This window comes from Schistocerca nitens, chromosome 9 (assembly GCF_023898315.1).
Source record: "Schistocerca nitens isolate TAMUIC-IGC-003100 chromosome 9, iqSchNite1.1, whole genome shotgun sequence".
NCBI lineage: Eukaryota > Metazoa > Arthropoda > Insecta > Orthoptera > Acrididae > Schistocerca > Schistocerca nitens.
Genome location: NC_064622.1, coordinates 314,034,460 through 314,054,028, shown reverse-complemented (window position 1 = coordinate 314,054,028; position 19,569 = coordinate 314,034,460). Strand labels below are relative to the sequence as shown.

General features: G+C 44.6%; 1 protein-coding gene and 1 non-coding gene across 2 annotated transcripts in view; both read left to right on the top strand.

Moving 5' to 3' along the window:
- Window positions 1-19,569, top strand: part of LOC126204205 (radial spoke head protein 3 homolog) — a 340,719-nt gene that overhangs the window by 190,829 nt on the left and 130,321 nt on the right. The window lies entirely within an intron of this gene.
- On the top strand, window positions 4,879-4,951 carry Trnaa-cgc (transfer RNA alanine (anticodon CGC)). The gene has a single exon. It is a non-coding gene; the product is annotated as a tRNA-Ala (tRNA).

The window sequence follows — 19,569 nt, the reverse complement described above, 5'->3', positions numbered from 1 at the left end:
TACATCCTCTTCCATTTCCATAATATTGTCCTCAAGTACATCGCCCTTGTATAGACCCTCTATATACTCCTTCCACCTTTCTGCTTTCCCTTCTTTGGTTAGAACTGGGTTTCCATCTGAGCTCTTGATATTCTTATAAGTGGCTCTCTTTTCTCCAAAGGTCTCTCTAATTTTCCTGTAGGCAGTATCTATCTTACCCCTAGTGAGATAAGCCTCTGCATTCTTACTTTTGTCCTCTAGCCATCCCTGCTTAGCCATTTTGCACTTCCTGTCGATCTCATTTTTGAGGCGTTTGTATTCCTTTTTGCCTGCTTCATTTACTGCGTTTTTATATTATCTCCTTTCATCAATTAAATTCAATATTTCTTCTGTTACCCAAGGATTTCTACAAGCCCTCGTCTTTTTACCTACTTGATGCTCTGCTGCCTTCACTACTTCATCCCTCAGAGCTACCCATTCTTATTTACTGCATTTCTTTCCCCATTCCTGTCGATTGTTCCCTTATGCTCTCCCTGAAACTCTGTAGAACCTCTGGTTTAGTCAGTTTATCCAGGTCCCATCTCCTTAAATTCCCACCTTTTTGCAGTTTGTTCAGTTTTAATCTACAGTTCATAACCAATAGATTGTGGTCAGAGTCCACATCTGCCCCTGGAAATGTCTTACAATTTAAAACCTGGTTCCTAAATCTCTGTCTTACCATTTTATATAATCTATCTGATACCTTCTAGTATCTCCAGGATTCTTCCATGTATACAACCTTCTTTTATGATTCTTGAAGCACGGCTTCCTCTTTCATTTCTTACCCCAAATCCATATTCACCCACTATGTTTCCTTCTCTCCCTTTTCCTACTCTCGAATTCCATTCACCCATGACTATTAAATTTTCGTCGCCCTTCACTATCTGAATAATTTCTTTTATTTCATCATACATTTCTTCAATTTCTTCATCATCTGAAGAGCTAGTTGGCATATAAACTTGTACTAGTATAGTAGGCATGGGCCACTATAGTACGTTCACTATGCTGTTTGGAGTGCTTACCCGCACTCCTATTTTTTTATTAATTATTAAACCTACTCCTGCATTACCCCTATTTGATTTTGTATTTATAACCCTGTATTCACCTGACCAGAAGTCTTGTTCCTCCTGCCACCGAACTTCACTAATTCCCACTACCTCAACCTATCCATTTCCCTTTTTAAATTTTCAACCCTACCTGCCCGATTAAGGGATCTGACATTCCACGCTCCGATCCGTAGAACGTCAGTTTTCTTTCTCCTGATAACGACGTTCTCCTGAGTAGTCCGCGCCCGGAGATCCGAATGGGGGACTATTTTACCTCCGGAATATTTTACCCAAGAGGACGCCATCATCGTTTAACCATACAGTGAAGCTGCATGCCCTCGGGAAAAATTACGGCTGTAGTTTCCCCTTGCTTTCAGCCGTTCGCAGTACCAACACAGCAAGGCCGTTTTGGTTAGTGTTACAAGGCCAGATCAGTCAATCATCGAGACTGTTGCCCCTGCAACTACTGAAAAGGCTGCTGCCCCTCTTCAGGAATCACACGTTTGTCTGGCCTCTCAACAGATACCCTTCCGTTGTGGTTGCACCTACGGTACGGCCATCTGTATCGCTGTGGCACGCAAGCCTCCCCACCAACGGCAAGGTCCATGGTTCATGGGGGTAGGACGTCTAAATATCACTCACAAACTTTTGTCCACCTAGATTGCGAGCGAATTTTCTCTTATTTAAACATTCAGGAATGTCAAGTGTACGTTGCATTTATAGTTGTGTATAGCGCTACTGATAGCGATAGCAGTGTTAGACGAGAAACGGGTGGAAAGGCCCCAATGACTCCTTTTAGTAACGGTATCTGGGGATAAAAATGGGGTTTTGAACTGGAAAGATACTCCGCTCAAGATTTTGCGAAATTATAGACTGAGTCAGAAATATATACGCGACGCACGCCCATCTGGGACCTAGCTACAAACTTTTAGTAACGTAGAAAAACGTCCCTTTTGGAACAGAAAGAGAAATCCTCGCCTCGATGAGCTCCTAAATAAGAAACAAAATTTAAGGAGAGTGGAAAGAAATTCAGTCCAGAAACTGTTACGGGAACACTACGTAGCGATGATTACATGCATCTGGTCAGTAGCAAGAAAAGAAGCCCTATGTTAGTTATGACAACCAGCAGAAAGGTCTGGCTTAACAAAAACATAACTCATTAAGAAAAATGAGTGCCTGGCAGATGTTCTATTTGCGTGTGAAAGTAAATATATTCGCAAATTAGGTTACAAAGTACGCGTATGGGATAGACATGTAAGAAGTTACAAAAGATGTATCGTAAAATTCAAATAAAAATGTAGTCACTACAGGTGCTGGAGGGGGCTGGAATGGATGGTCTTACATTTAACGTCGATACTCTGACTACAGACAGCTCCCTGAACATTTTCCGAGGCTGACAAACTGAGCATGAGATCGACTTTCCAAAGTAACGACTCGAAACATCAAAATACACAATGAACTGAGACTATACTGTTAGTTGCGTGAAGTTACTGAAAACCTCTCCCGATCTCAGGATCTTAATGTTGTTCAGAACTGAATTGACAGAAGAGTGGGGCAAATGCTCTCTTCGTGAGGAAAGATGCAAAAGGTGACATTGGGGGACGGATGGCGCAGATCGAATTACAAGAAGCATTCTGATACATTCGAAAGACGTAACAAAGAAAATCAAATAAAAAGCTTGGTATGAAAAAGTATTACCGCTGATTGAAGCGATATTTTTATTTTCTATTTAGACTATTCTTGCAAGCCTCAAATAGTTATGAAGTAATGTGTAAACTCATGGCCGCCTGGAAGAATGTAGATAATCTCCAGATTTATATGTAGTCATCATATTATGAGCAAAGTGAAATGGCACAGTCGTATAATTGATTCTCTTGTAACTAACAATCATGTGAGATAAAAATAACAGCGTACACGAAATTCCGAACACTGAAGTTAGACACTGGAACTAAAGCAAGACTAAATAGTGGAAAAAGAACTACTTAGCCCAGATCGCTATAAAAAACTTTACTATTATAACCGTTTCGCTAAATTTAAGCTACCATCTTCACATCTTGAACATTATTACAAACATATTGTGCCAACTACACAAAAAATCATTCCATTGAATTTCCAGGTACACAAACATTAAATGAGCGATGTGTTGGGACGTCAGAATTAAAAGTTACTGCCGGCATGAGTGGCCGAGCGGTTCTAGGCGCTACAGTCTGGAGCCGAGCGACCGCTACGGTCGCAGGTTCAAATCCTGCCTCGGGCGTGGATGTGTGTGACGTCCTTAGGTTAGTTAGGTTTAAGTAGTTCTAAGTTCTGGGGGACTGATGACCTCGGATGTTAAGTCGCATAGTGATCAGAGCTATTTGAACCATTTTTGAAAAGTTACAGTGTACGTCACAATTCGCCAAAACATTTCATGCCTACCAGGGCGCCACAACAATAACTGTTCAAATGGCTCTGAGCACTATGGGACTTAACTTCTGAGGTCATCAGTCCCCTAGAACTTAGAACTACTCAAGCCTAACTAACCTAAGGACATCACACACATCCATGCCCGAGGCAGGATTCGAACCTGCGGCCGCTCGGCCACTCCAGCCTGCAACAATAACTGTCTTTATAGTGATTTCGGCTGAGAAATTCTTGTTCTCCTAAGTAATAACTACTGATTGCCACTTCGAGTTCATCGTAAGTAAAGAGTAAACAATAATGATAACATTAAACGCGAACATTTTAGCTTAGACTTTACCGTGACTGTTATTGATATTAAATGAAACAACAAGTTTACTATTACCAGTCACTGTTTATTTATCTCCACGACGCGTTTCCAAAGTTTTAAACCTCCGTCATCAAGTGCATTTACATTTGTTAGTATGACATTTGTGTGTGTGTTGTGTTACGATTTTTTGGAAGAACTTGTGACACAGGTTCCTTTCACTGTCTTAACACATCACATGTATACTGTCATATTTTGTAAGCGTCGTGGAGATAAACAAGCAGTGACTGGTAGCAGTAACCTTGTTCTTTCATTTAATGTTAACATTCATTTAACGACACATGATTTGAGGCGATATTTCTTGCGGAAGTTATGCGCGTAAGATAACAGTGACTGGATTCCCTTTTCCATGAGAGCCGCACTTTCTTTATACAGAAACGACTGCTGTGTTTATCGCTGTTTAAACCGGAGATTACGACAGGCAATGATAAGAGTTTCGGACGTCCGTCGCACTTTCAGATGCCACAGATGGCAGTGTATATGGTAGAAACACATCTACGCTACTTTACAGAATGTCACGTGATTTTTTATTAGTTCGTTTTCATGTTTCATTTGTTTGCGCATTGCGCATCAGAAGCAAAAGAAGAATGTAACTCGAAAAGTGATGAAAATACTCCGTAAATAGCCGTCTTAAATTAAGAACGACAAATCAGCGTTCAGTAACAGGCTCCGTCTCATGTGTTCTCACATTTCTTCCTCATAAGTAGGCGCATACAGCATCCATTTCTCCACAATCCTTCACATTCCGAAATAGCAAGAGAAGCTGCCGCGGAGATGGGATTGGGAGGTTATACGGTCATTCATGCAAAAGTGATGAGTGTGATATCCGCGATATACACCCAAAGCACAAACGTGTAGATCATAGGAGATGCAGATTACTTCAGTAAATAAGTAAATGCATTCCAAGACGAAGACAGAGAGTCTTACCAGAACGCTATCAGCAAATACAAATCTATGTCTTGATATGTATGAAAGTTGAATAATTTTTCACGACGAATTACCTGAAAATGTTAAATTCATAGAAGCCTTACGCATAGAGAGTGACCGAGCGAGGTGGCGCAGTGGTTAGCACACTGGACTCGCATTCGGGAGGACGACGGTTCAATCCCGTCTCCTGCCATCCTGATTTAGGTTTTCCGTGATTTCCCTAAATCGCTTCAGGCAAATGCCGGGATGGTTCCTTTGAAAGGGCACGGCCGATTCCCTTCCCCATCCTTCCCTCACCCGAGCTTGCACTCCGCCTCTAATGATCTCGTTGTCGACGGGACGTTAAACACTAATCTCCTCCTCCTCCCTCCGCATAGAGAGTGAATGACGTCGTAATAAGAGATTGAGGCAGTAATAATAAACTGCTAAAACGTTAGACAAAATTAGCGATGAGGGTGTGATTATAAAGATGTAAAGAAGTCATAATATGTTGGATGGTGTACTAGTGATTATACTTTGTTGATAGGAACTATTCACCGCCGTTCAGGAGTACAAGCGCGATGTTTGTGTGTAATAAATGTAAATGTGTGACTAGGGTCTACCGAGGGGTAGACCCTTCGCTGGGTCAAGTCTTTCGATTTGACGCCACTTCGGCCACTTGCGCGTCGATGGGGATGAAATGATGATGATTAGGACAACACAACACCCAGTCCCTGAGCGGGGAAAATCTCCAACCCAGCCGCGATCGAACCCGGGCCCTTAGGACTGACATTGTGTCGCGCTGACCACGTTTTTTTTTTTTTTTTTTTTTTTTTTGTTTTTAATTGTTCGTTTCCTTTGGTCAAGTTGATCGTTGATTCCTTCACTCATTTTTTTTGGTACAGAGGACAATCGGCCCTCTGACCGAACACGGTGAGCTACCGTGTCGATCAGCTACCGGGGTCGGACTTTATGTGTAATGATAACGGCGAGATTATTGAGTGATGCTCTGAAAATGTTCAGACGAAAGACCGATTTGAATGTTGAAAATGTTTTGGGAACAGATGATGCAGATGTTTATACTGCAAGTCGAGTGGATACCAGCGGGAACGTACTTAATTATGTGTTAACAGTTAGAAGGCTGTAGCTTTTCGAGAATGATAGTGGCAGAGGGGTGAATGATGTGATCGACGAATCTGACTTGAAGTGTACTCATAGTTTGGTGGGAAGGGCTTTTGCCAGGTAGGAACTATATTATATTTTAGGTTCAAATGGTTCAAATGGCTCTGAACACTATGGGACCTAATTTCTGAGGTCATCAGTCCCCTAGAACTTGGAACTACTTAAACCTAACTAACCTAAGGACATCACACACATCCATGCCCGACGCAGAATTCGTACCTGCGACCGTAGCGGTCGCGCAGTTGCAGACTGTAGCGACTAGAACCGCTCGGCCACCACGGCCGGCTATATTTTAGGAATTTGTAAAACATGTAACGGAAGTTTGTTTTCACTTAACACATTTTTTAGGTTTGTCTAAATAATGTGCAACAGCTTTCATGGTTCGTTACCTATTGACTTCATCTTTAGACATTACTGTTTGTAGACTTCAATATTTATAGTTCGCGTAAGGTAACTTCGTGATTGCCAAAGTCCAGTGGCAAGAACAGGGCAGTGTTTCAGGCGTCCACCCCGCCATACTTGACAAGGCTGTACATGTACCTAGAGAACAGGTACATTTTGAGCGACGACACTAAATGCGTAAAATACGTGGACCATTCTTGTTTGTGATGTGCACCAGGTCGTCTAGTAGAATGGCTCGCCCATGTCGTATTAGATTTAAGTGCACCGAGGTGGATGGACGAACTGTAATAGTGCAGACAAATTAGTGACACACGAATATACACTTTACTGCGCTGTAATACGTATGTTGTCCAACAACTCGTTGGATGTGCTTGCACACAGCTCAGGTGTCGGGGTCGACGTCCATGGGTTCGGAGCCTGGTAGTGCGATTCCTGACGCCACGTCGTCAGATATAGTGCAGACTGCATCATGCGGCCAGACGACGAATCTGTAAACGAAGATTCGGCGGCAGGATCTCGAAAATTAAAGGGCTGCAAACCTCCTGGACCCTATACAAGAAACATGGATCTACCTAATGATTTTACAATATTGCCACATTTCCAGCTCATCCGTCTGCTGTACAGTCTGGAAAAAAATTATTAGCTTTATAAAATGCCTAAGTGGGTGCAGCAGGAGAAGCAGTGTGCGGTGCTTCCGTCCGTGGAGCAGCGCCGCTGATGGAGGGCCGTTGCAGAGCTGGGAGCTGTAAGAGGAGACAACGAGCAGCAAAGCTAGTTACCGTGTGGGGTGGTTGTCAATCTGCTGTTTGAAAGTCACATGAAGGTCTCCGCTTCTCAGTTTGATCGAGGGTGAGAAGGCGCACTGGTGATGTGACAAATGCCATTGGTTACCGAAAAGTCCTCATGATCTCCCGATATATATTGAGGTCCGTTCTCAGTCACTAGCAACTCTGGAAGACCTTCAGTGCAAAATGTGGACCGCAAGACTCGAGTGTGCAACGTGTCGATGTTTGAATTCATGGGCACGACAAAAGGAAACTTACTATACGCGTCGACAACAATCAGCCGGTGAATATTCCATTAGGGTCCAGTTAAGTCCAAATGAACGCGCTGCCAAGGTGCTTATGGTTTTGGTCAATCAAGGAAATGTTGAGAAGGGGCTGCCTGGTGTTCCGCACATGCAAGGCATTGTGTCATCATCTGTTCTGTTTTAGCGTCCATGGCGAATCAAGTGCAGTGTCTGCGAGCCAATTGTTTCGTGTCGACCACGCTCCAGTGTCCCTGCTGGAGCAATTTGATTACATGTCTCTGGAGAGCTTTTGGGATTGCCACACGCGATTGTTGTAATTCAGTGCGTAGCAGAGTAACACCTTGAAGCACTGGCAAGTCATTCCTACGTGCAAAGTAATGATTTGTTTCACTGAGCGAGAACTGTGCGGCTGGTCCCGGCGGAGGTTCGAGTCCTCCCTCGGGCATGGATGTCTGTGTTTGTTCTTAGGATAATTTAGGTTAAGTAGTGTGTAAGCTTAGGGACTGATGACCTTAGCAGTTAAGTCCCATAACATTTCACACACATTTTTTGAACTGAGCGAGACGAATCCATGCAGCCGCAGCGCAACAAAATCTGCAAGTCATGGTCTGCTTCCACTGTCTGGGCGATCTTCTGGTGATGTAAGGAGAATTGGTCCAGAGCATCAATGTGACAACATGATGCTTCTGATGTGTCAAAGTCTCCATCTGGTGCCACGGAAAGACGCGTTTGTCCGCATTGGCGTGCTTGGATGTAGGCCTGTAAATCATCTCGTAGTGATAATGCGAGAGAATAAGAGCCCATCGTTGCAATTTTTGTGCAGTGCAGTTTGGAATAGGCTTGGCCGGGTTGAAAAGTGACTGCAGCGGTTTGTGGTCAGTGACTAAGTAGAATTTCCTTCGACACAGATATTGGAGAAATTGATTCACTGCATAGATGATTTTAAGAGCTGCGAATAACTGGACTGAGCTTTGTTGAGAAGATTGGAGACAAAAGCTTATTGGTCTGTCTTCAGAACCAAATCTGTGTGAAAGTACTGCGCCAATGCCATACAAGGATGTGCCGGTGGTCAAGACAACTGGTGTACCAGAATTAAAATGGACCAGACAACGATCGCTGAGCAAAGCGCCTTCCAATTTTTGAAATGCAATGTCACATTCGTGGCACTACATGAAAGGTACATTCTTGCGTCGAAGATGATGAAAGGGCGTCACGATTTGAGCTGTACGAGGAATGAAGCAGATGTAGTAGGTCAGCTACCCAAGTCTGATTGCAATTCAGAGAGATTTCTTTGAGGTCACGAATAGCTTGAAAGTGCGACTGCGCTGGATGAACACCTTGGGAACTGATCACAATACCCAAGTACGCGATTTCAGTCTGAAAGAAGACGCACTTGCCATTGTTACATTTAAGGCCTGCCTCTGACAACACTTTAAACAGGGTGCGCAAAGTAATGAAGTGCTCATTTGCTGTGCGACCTGATACCACAATGTTGCCTAAGTAATTTGTACATGATGGCGCAGATGCAGTTAACTGTTCCAGATAGCGTTGAAAGCCCGCAGGTGCAGATGCGCTACCGAAAGGCAAGTGAAGTAATTTGTAGAGTCCCATGTGTTTATATTAACCATAAACACTTCCTGTGCCTGTTCATGTAATGGAATCTATAGGTAGGCATCGCTCAAATCAATCTTGGAGGAGTAGCAACCCGCAACTAAGCTGTCCATAAGCTCATCGGTTCGCGACAGTGGGAATGAATCAACTGCTGTCTGAGGATTCACTGTCGCCTTAGTCTCCGCACATTCTCAAAAAAATGGTTCAAATGGCTCTGAGCACTATGGGACTTAACTACTGAGGTCATCAGTCCCCTAGAACTTAGAACTACTTAAACCTAACTAACCTAATGACATCACACACAATCATGCCCGAGGCAGTATTCGAACCTGCGACCGTAGCGGTCGCGCGGTTCCAAACTGTAGCGCCTAGAACCGCACATTCTCAGTTCCCCTGAAGATTTCTTCACGAAAACTAACAGGGATGCCCACAAGCTGGCTGTGATGAATGCAATGACGCCTTTTTCCTGCCACTACGCAAGTTCCTATGCAACATGTTCACAGAGCGCGTATGGTACCGCGCGAGCCCTGCCAAAGCGAGGTTGTGCATTGTCTTTCATCGTCGCATAAGCAGTAACATTGTCAGCTTTACCTATGCACTCAGTAAACAAATCCTTAAATTTGCCACACAACGGACCAACACTGTCTCTAGAGTCAAACGAAGTAAGCGGTTGCATACTGCCTACAATATGCAATTCAAAAAAGTGGAAGAAATCAAGGCCTGCCTCTGACAACAATTTAAACAGGATACGCAAATTACTGAGGTTCTCCTCTACTGTGGACTGTCCCGTGAACGCAAAACCTGGAATGACATAGTATTTTGAAAATTTTGATAAAGGCAGGAAGGCTAAAAGTTCCTAATGCTATACTGTCAAAAAAAATGGCTCTGAGCACTATGGGACTTAACAGCTATGGTCATCAGTCCCCTAGAACTTAGAACTACTTAAACCTAACTAACCTAAGGACAGCACACAACACCCAGCCATCACGAGGCAGAGAAAATCCCTGACCCCGCCGGGAATCGAGCCCGGGAACCCGGGCGTGGGAAGCGAGAACGCTACCGCACGACCACGAGATGCGGGCTATACTGTCCATTATACGTTGTCAGCCTAGTTGCGAACTTACGTAACTTATGTTTGCGAAGCAGATCATAATTATTCCGCCGCGCGGGGTAGCCACGCCGTCTAGGGCTTCTTGCACGGTCCGCATGGCTCTCCCCGTCGGAGGTTCGGGTCCTCCCTCGGGCATGTGTGTGTGTGTGTGTGTGTGTGTGTGTGTGTGTGTGTGTGTGTGTGTGTGTTGTCCTTAGCGAAAGTTATCCGTAGCGTGTAAGCTTAGGGACCGATGACCTCAGCAGTTTGGTTCCATAAGTCCTTACCACAAATTGCCAATCATTGTGATGTAGCGGTGACACTGAGGCACTCGTGTCGTACTGAAACTGAAGAACACTTCGGCCAGCAATAACTAGGTCAACAAAAGTTCGTTGGAGTGGCGTTGCACTGAAGAAACTACTACTTCTTTGTATTGCACAGTTTCACTGTTACGTTCTACACTAGCAATCACAGCTCGGCTCAGAGAGAAAGTTAATTGTGTGGGCGTTTGTTCTGAGCGGAAGTTTTGTCACCCGCAGGCAAATAGCTTTAATGTGTCCGTTCTTACCACATGCAAAACAAGTCGCGTAACGCAAAGGGTACCGGTCACATTTGTGAGATTTGAAACAGTGTGGGGAAGATTTCCCGTAGGTATATTTCCGACCAAGTTGTTTACATGGCGAACTGTGGCGCACCCGACTGGGCCGCTGTGTGTTTGCCTTGGAAGTGGACTGCTTACGTTGCCGCGCAACGTTATCTCTTCGGGGCACGGTACCAATGTTCCCTGCATGAAAACTGTAAACTGGAATGTCGCACGAATTTTGAAAGTCAATAACCTGCAAAACTTGTTGCAGCGTGGGGTCAGGATATTTTAAGATTTGTTCACGGATTCTACTATCTGCCACGTTTTGAGTAATAGCGTCACGAATCATCGAGTCACTCCAGTATTTTCCACATCCACACTTAAATGTGTACTGTCTTGTGAGCCCCTCCAGATCTGTCATCCATTGCCTGAAGGTTTGACCTGGTTGCTTCTTGAGCCTAAAGAATTCAAATCTAGCGGCCGTAACATTGATCTTATCCTCGTAATATATGTTCAGTGCCTGAATAAGCTCATCGTGGCTAACTACACTATTGGCCATTAAAATTGCTATACCACGAAGATGACGTGGTACAGACGCGAAATTTAACCGACAGGAAGAAGATGCTGTGATATGCAAATGATTAGCTTTTCAGAGCATCACACAAGGTTGGCGCCGGTGGCGACACCTACAACGTGCTGGCATGAGGAAAGTTTCCAACCGATTTGTCATACACAAACAGCAGTTGACCGGCGTTGCCTGGTGAAACGTTGTTGTGATGCCTCGTGTAAGGAGGAGAAATGCGTACCGTCACGTTTCCGACTTTGATAAAGGTCGGATTGTAGCCTATCGCGATTGCGGTTTATCGTATCGCGACATTGCTGCTCGCGTTGGTCGAGATCCAATGACTGTTAGCAGAATATGGAATCGGTGGGTTCAGGAGGGTAGTAAACGCCGTACTGGATCCCAACGGCCTCGTATCACTAGCAGTCGAGATGACAGGCATCTTATCCGCATGGCTGTAACAGATCGTGCAGCCACGTCTCGATCCCTGACTCAACAGAAGGGGACGTTTGCAAGACTACAACCATCTGCACGAACAGTTCGACGACGTTTGCAGCAACATGGACTATCAGCTCGGAGACCGTGGCTGCAGTTACCCTTGACGCTGCATCACAGACAGGAGCGCCTGCGATGGTGTACTCAGCGACGAACCTGGGTGCACGAATGGCAAAACGTCATTTTTTCGGCTGAATCTAGGTTCTGTTTACAGCATCATGATGGTCGCATCCGTGTTTGGCGACATTGCGATGAACGTACTTTGGAAGCGTGTATTCGTCATCGCCATACTGGCGTATCACCCGGCGTGATGGTATGGGGTGCCATTGGTTACACGTCTCGGTCACCTCTTGTTCGCGTTGACGACACTTTGAACAGTGGACGCTACATTTCAGATGTGTTACGACCCGTGGCTCTACCCTTCATTCGATCCCTGCGAAACCCTACATTTCAGCAGGATAATGCACGGCCGCATGTTGCAGGTCTTGTACGAGTCTTTCTGGATACGGAAAATGTTGGACTGCTGCCCTGGCCAGCACATTCTCCAGATCTCTCACCAACTGAAAACGTCTTGTCAATGGTGGCCGAGCAACTGGCTCGTCACAATACGCCATTCACTACTCTTTATGAACTGTGGTATGATGTTGAAGCTGCATGGGCAGCTGTACCTGTACACGCCATCCAAGCTCTGTTTGACTCAATGCCCAGGCGTATCAAGGCCGTTATTACGACCAGAAGAGGTTGCTCTGGGTACTGATTTCTTAGGATCTTTGCACCCAAATTGCGTGAAAATGTAATGACATGTCAGTTCCAGTATAACATATTTGTCCAATGAATACCCGTTTATCATCTGCATTTCTTCTTGGTATAGCAATTTTGGTTCAAATGGCTCTGAGCACTATGGGACTTAGCTTCTAAGGTCATCAGTCCCCTAGAACTTAGAACTACTTAAACCTAACCAACTTAACGGCATCACACACATCCATGCTCGAGGCAGGATTCGAACCTGCGACCGTAGCGGTGTCGCTTTTCCGCCTAGAACCACTCGGCCACCCCGGCCGTCTGTAGCAATTTTAATGGCCAGTAGTGTAGTTCTGACCTCGTAGTAGAGAATAACTTCGCACAAGTGCAGTAAACGGCGACAACAACTGTGGACAGCAAAAAAGACTGCTTCACAGTACCTTTCATTTTGTGTGCCTTAAATTGCGGCAAGTATTCCGACCAATCTTCCTTTTCTTCTTCAAACTGTCGAAATGGAGTCAGCACGAAGGTTGTGCTGCTTGTGGGCGGCGCAGTGGGTGACGGAGTCTGATTCTGCATATCATTTGTCGCCATCTGCGTAGCAGTTCCGTAAGCTAGCTATTATCTGCATTTGTAACTGAAGAAAGAGATTTAGATGGAGCAGTGGAGCCGCAGGGGTTTGCGTTTGTGGCCGTCCGCGGTGGCCGAGCGGTTCTAGGCGCTTCAGTCCGGAACCTCGCGACTCCTACGGTCGCAGGTTCGAATCCTGCCTCGGGCATGGATGTGTGTGATGTCCATAGGTTAGTTACGTTTAAATAGTTCTAAGTTCTATGGGACTGATGACCTTAGATGTTAAGTCCCATAGTGCTCAGAGCCATTTTTTTGCGTTTGTGACGCCGCTAATTGTGAGGCAGGCGAATTAGGAGTTTGGATCGATGGCTTCGACACGGTAAACAAATGCCAATACAAACACACAAGAAGTCCTAAATCTAACTTGTGAACTGTGGCAGCACAGCAAGTAAACAGCAAAAACAGCAAAGAGCACTAGACTGTAACAAAAAATTTCCAAAAGCACGAAAATTTAAGGAACAAGCAAGCGAGTAATAGCAAAGTGATACAGGAAACGATGCAGCGTAGTGAGTTTGGAATTCTCGTCGCCAGGTCGGTTCGGTAGAACGGTTCACACACGTCATATTAGGTTCAAGTGCTCCGAGGTAGACGGAGGAACGGTGACAGTGCAGACAAATTAGTGACACACGAAGATACACTTCACTGCGCTGCGATACTTAAATTGTACAGCAACTCGTTGGATGTGCTTGCGGTCAGACACAACTAAGCAGTGACCTGTCACGGCAAGCGTTATTGAATACATTGTCAACATGACTATATCAGCCGTGGGCACCACACTGTCAATCACTGTAATAAACACTTATTCCAATGCGAAGGCTATAGGCGACTCTACTTGTAGACCGCCGCGCGGATTGGCCGTGCGGTTTAAGGCGCCATGTCACGGATTGCGCGGCCCCTCCCGCCGGAGGTTCGAGTCGTCCCTCGGGCATGGGTGTGTGTGTTGTTCTTAGCGTAAGTTAGTTTAAGTAGGGTGTAAGTCTATGGACCGATGACCTGAGCAGTTTGGTCCCTTAGGAATTCACACACACACTCTACTTGTAGACCAAGTCTCGCAGGCTGATCTCAAATACTAACTGTAGCTACGAACTGCAATCCTGGAACTCCATACAAGAGCTGTCACCCACCAACGCCGAACAAGAACCGTGCGTTACTGCCTCTGGATGCCGCTTATCACAACGCGGAGGTCCATCCCATTGGCGGCGGCGCGGAGATTGCTGGTTGGGGCGCGCTTGTGGGTGGTGGCGAACTTCAAACCGCAGTCTGCGGCGCCAGTCGCAAAATGTCGCAGCGCCCCAGCTCTGGCTGCGTCCATTTTCGAGCACACAACTGTTTGACTTACTCAAATTATTGCTAAGAAAACTTAGTTCGTAACTTAGCGTAGGAATTATACAGAGCGTAGAAAAATCTGATAATGAAGTTGGAGTAGTTGACGGGAAATCTAAAACTGCAGACAGTCATCGGAAAGCATCCTGAAGGGTGTGCGTTGAACTAACTTGCGTAAAGGAATACCTCTTACATTAAAGAGCGCTCTACTGATTAATTTAGCCAATGGTAATAACATAAGCTGAAGGGTGAAATCTAAATCTCTCTCTACGTATGGGTACATTACGCACTTTTAAAAAATTATTGTAAATTGCAATAGTTATGATAATGAAAGTTGTAACTGTAAACTAAGACACTGAAGAGTGCTGCTATGCGGGGCTGACGCAGCAACAGCAATTAATTATATTTTTAAGTGTTATTTAAGGATTCGTATCTATTTTAATACAAATCGCATCTATATTTGGAATACGCAAGCAGGGACAGAGCATTTCATTAATCGCAAACTGTTTTTCATTTCTTGCGTGTACCTCGGCTTTCCTGTTGGAGACACACGTCATGTTAATTGTGGTTCAGCAAGACAAACGTCTGTCAAATTTACTTGGATCTTGCTTTATTCTAGGTACTTCAGCACACTTGCCATTAAATACATCCTCTTTTATTAACAGAATCTTCCGTCGGTTCGGTCTGAAGAAGGCCTTGTAAGCCAAAAACCGGTTTACAATAAAAGTAATATTGTAGAACAAAAGCAAACTGGTGCTTTTAATTTATTACATCCTCTTACTTTCTTTCGCCTTTAGCTGGTACTAGATTACTTCCCACTGCTTCGCTCATGTAGACTATGTGGTCCGCACAGCCTTTTTTTGTTTTTCTTTAACAGAGTTTTTATATTTTTCATAAATTCCAACATTTTCTAAGCATTTCACGCTAATTAAGGACATAGAAGCATGGTCTTTTCCGAATGTACTTCAGACTAAAGAGATATTCTGGTAGCTGGAGCCGGGTGTTTTTTGTTAATCCTGTCTTTTCAGTCCTTGTAGTCATATTTCCACACAAACTTTCACCCTGTAGCACATATTTGTTTAGAGTTCAAATACAGATTTTCATAGATGTAGCTTTAAAAAGTTTTAATATATGGAAATATTTTCAAAAACGCAGAAGTACCTATTTTATTTTTATTTCCAACCGAGAAGCCAAAATACCTGGACAAATTTTCTTAGATTTAGCTTCAAAAGTGGTTTCATAAAGAAATATTTTCGTAAAAATTTTCGTCCTCTGGTTCACCCACTTATATGTTGAGTTCTCAAAAGCATGGCTTCACTTTTTTTTTATTTCTAACGGAGAAATCAAGTGCCGTTTCCATAAATGTAGCTTTAAAAATTCTCTACATCTACATCTATATCCATATTCCGCAAGCCACCTGACGGTGTGTGGCGGAGGGTACCCTGAGTACCTCTATCGGTTCTCCCTTCTATTCCAGTCTCGTATTGTTCGTAGAAAGGAGGATTGTCGGTATGCTTCTGTGTGGGCTCTAATCTCTCTGATTTTATCCTCATGGTCTCTTCGCGAGATATACGTAGCAGGGAGCAATATACTGCTTGACTCTTCGTTGAAGGTATGTTCTCGAAACTTTAACAAAAGCCCGTACCGAGCTACTGAGCGTCTCTCCCGCAGAGTCTTCCACTGGAGTTTATCTATCATCTCCGTAACGCCTCCGCGATTACTAAATGATCCTGTAACGAAGCGCGCTGCTCTCCGTTGGATCTTCTGTATCTCTTCTATCAACCCTATCTAGTACGGATCCCACACTGCTGAGCAGTATTGAAGTAGTGGGCGAACAAGCGTACTGTACCCTACTTCCTTTGTTTTCGGATTGCATTTCCTTGCCCGCATCTTGTGGTCGTGCGGTAGCGTTCTCGCTTCCCACGCCCGGGTTCCCGGGTTCGATTCCCGGCGGGGTCAGGGATTTTCTCTGCCTCGTGATGGCTGGGTGTTGTGTGCTGTCCTTAGGTTAGTTAGGTTTAAGTAGTTCTAAGTTCTAGGGGACTTATGACCACAGCAGTTGAGTCCCATAGTGCTCAGAGCCATTTGAACCATTTTTTTGCATTTCCTTAGGATTCTTCCAATGAATCTCAGTCTGGCATCTGCTTTACCGACGATCAACTTTATATGATCATTCCCTTTTAAATCACTCCTAATGCGTACTCCCAGATAATTTATGGAATTAACTGCTTCCAGTTGCTGACCTGCTATTTTGTAGCTAAATGATAAGGGATCTATCTTTCTATGTATGCGCAGCACATTACACTTGTCTACATTGAGATTCAATTGCCATTCCCTGCACCATGCGTCAATTCGCTGCAGATCCTCCTGCATTTCAGGACAATTTTCCATTGTTACAACCTCTCGATACACCACAGCATCATCTGCAAAAAGCCTCAGTGAACTTCCGATGTCATCCACCAGGTCATTTATGTATATTGTGAATAGCAACGGTCCTATGACACTCCCCTGCGGCACACCTGAAATCACTCTTACTTCGGAAGACTTCTCTCCATTGAGAATGACATGCTGCGTTCTGTTATCTAGGAACTCCTCGATCCAATCACACAATTGGTCTGATAGTCCATATGCTCTTACTTTGTTCATTAAACGACTGTGGGGAACTGTATCGAACGCCTTGCGGAAGTCAAGAAACACGGCATCTACCTGTGAAGCCGTGTCTATGGCCCTCTGAGTCTCGTGGACGAATAGCGCGAGCTGGGTTTCACATGGCCGTCTTTTTCGAAACCAATGCTGATTCCTACAGAGTAGATTTCTAGTCTCCAGAAAAGTCATTATACTCGAACATAATACGTGTTCCAAAATTCTACCTAGAGACCTACGGTACACCGCTGCAAGAAGGGGGGCAAGTTCCTTCGCGTACTCTGTGTAAAATCGAACTGGTATCCCATCAGGTCCAGCGGCCTTTCCTCTTTTGAGCAATTTTAATTGTTTCTCTATCCCTCTGTCGTCTATTTCGATATCTACCATTTTGTCATCTGGGCGACAATCTAGAGAAGGAACTACAGTGCAGTCTTCCTCTGTGAAACAGCTTTGGAAAAAGACATTTAGTATTTCGGCCTTTAGTCTGTCATCCTCTGTTTCAGTAGCATTTTGGTCACAGAGCGTCTGGACATTTTGTTTTGATCCACCTACCGCTTTGACGTAAGATCAAAATTTCTTAGGATTTTCTGCCAAGTCAGTACATAGAACTTTACTTTCGAATTCATCGAACGCCTCTCGAATAGCCCTCCTCCCTCTAATAGTTCCTTAATAATTATTTTTTTAAAATTTATCCACTATTTTACCCCTTACCGGCCAGGGTGGCCGAGCGGTTCTAGGCGCTACAGTCTGGAACCGCGAGACCTCTACGTTCGCAGGTTCGAATCCTGCTTCGGGCATGGATGTGTGTGATGTCCTTAGGTTAGTTAGGTTTAAGTAGTTCTAAGTTCTAGGGGACTGATGACCTCAGAAGTTAAGTCCCATAGTACTCAGAGCCATTTCAACCATTTCACCCCCATTGGGATTTAATTTCGAACATTACTGAAACATGTGTTTCTTTATTTCTGACCGAAAAACCAAATACCAATTTTTGTAGTTCTAGCTTCGAAATTAACGTAAACCGACATTTTTCAAGAAAAAAAAGGTTCAAATGGCTCTGAGCACTATGGGACTTAACATCTATGGTCATCAGTCGCCTAGAACTTAGAACTACTTAAACCTAACTAACCTAAGGACAGCACACAACACCCAGTCATCACGAGGCAGAGAAAATCCCTGACGCCGCCGGGAATCGAACCCGGGAAGCCGGGCGTGGGTTTCAAGAAAACCCTCCATCTTCTACTTCACTGCCTTACTGGTGGAATTTCGAAAAACCCCTTCTTAAATGATGCCTAAAGTATAAGAGCAACACCTTTTCCGACTTTCAAGTCTTCATCCTTAACGGTTTGGGCTGACAGTCAGCCAAGACATTTGCTTTTATTGGTACATACAGAGATATACACGGGGTCTGCCAGTAATTATCGGAACTGACGTTGTTAATAATAGAGGATGGCCAGATGCCCTCCTGTCGCTATTCCTCTATCCCCCAAGACGGTATTTGTATATCCCATCTGTCTACAATTAGTGTTATCCACCTTACAGTGTGCAAACGTTTCCTAAATGTTTGTGAATAATGTAACTGCGGGGAATCAGCCCGGGATTCACATAGGGGGATGTGGAGAACCGCCTAAAAACAACATCCAGGCTGGCTGCCACACCAGCCTTCGTCCTTAATCCGCCGGGCGGATTCGAGCAGAGGTCGGCCCGTCTTCCCGAATCCCGGCTATCTAGTCGGGTATGCTCTTAGTCTAACTACTGAAGTCTTAAACTGATTCCTGAAATTGATAATTAAAACATTTTTTTGAGTGTAATGGTATCGGTAATGGGGCACCGTTATCAGGCAGGATGGTCGCTTCTGGCCCAGAACGGCGTGTGTGGGACGATGGGTTGCGTTCCACCAGTACCACGGCGATTGCGGAATGAGGAGAGCTCATTTAATAAAAACAACGTTCCATATTCTGCGAGACGTCCATACAACGGTTGGTGACAGCGTCACGGTGCGAGTGTGGTGATTCAGGCAGCGGTTACTACCTCACAAGGGAACCTCCCCATCGCACCCCCCACAGATTTAGTTATAAGTTGGCACAGTGGATAGGCCTTGAAAACCTGAACACAGATCAATCGAGAAAACAGGAAGATGTTGTGTGGAACTATGAAAAAGAGAAGCAAAATATACAACCTGAGTAGTCCATGTGCAAGATAGGCAACATCAAGGATAGTATGAGCTCAGGAGCGCCGTGGTCTCGTGGTTAACGTGAGAAGCTGCGGAACGAGAGGTTCAAGTCTTCCCTCGAGTGAAAAATTTAATTTTTTATTTTCAGTTTATGTGACAAACCCTTATGTTTTCATCACTTTTTTGGGAGTGATTACCACATCCACATGAAAACCTAAATCACACAAGGTAGAAGAATCTTTTTACCCATTCGCCAAGTGTACAAGTTAGGTGGGTCGACTACATTTTCCTGTCATGTGACGCACATGCCGTCACCGGTGTCGTATAGAAAATATCAGACTTGCTTTCCTGTGAAGGAATCGGTTGACCT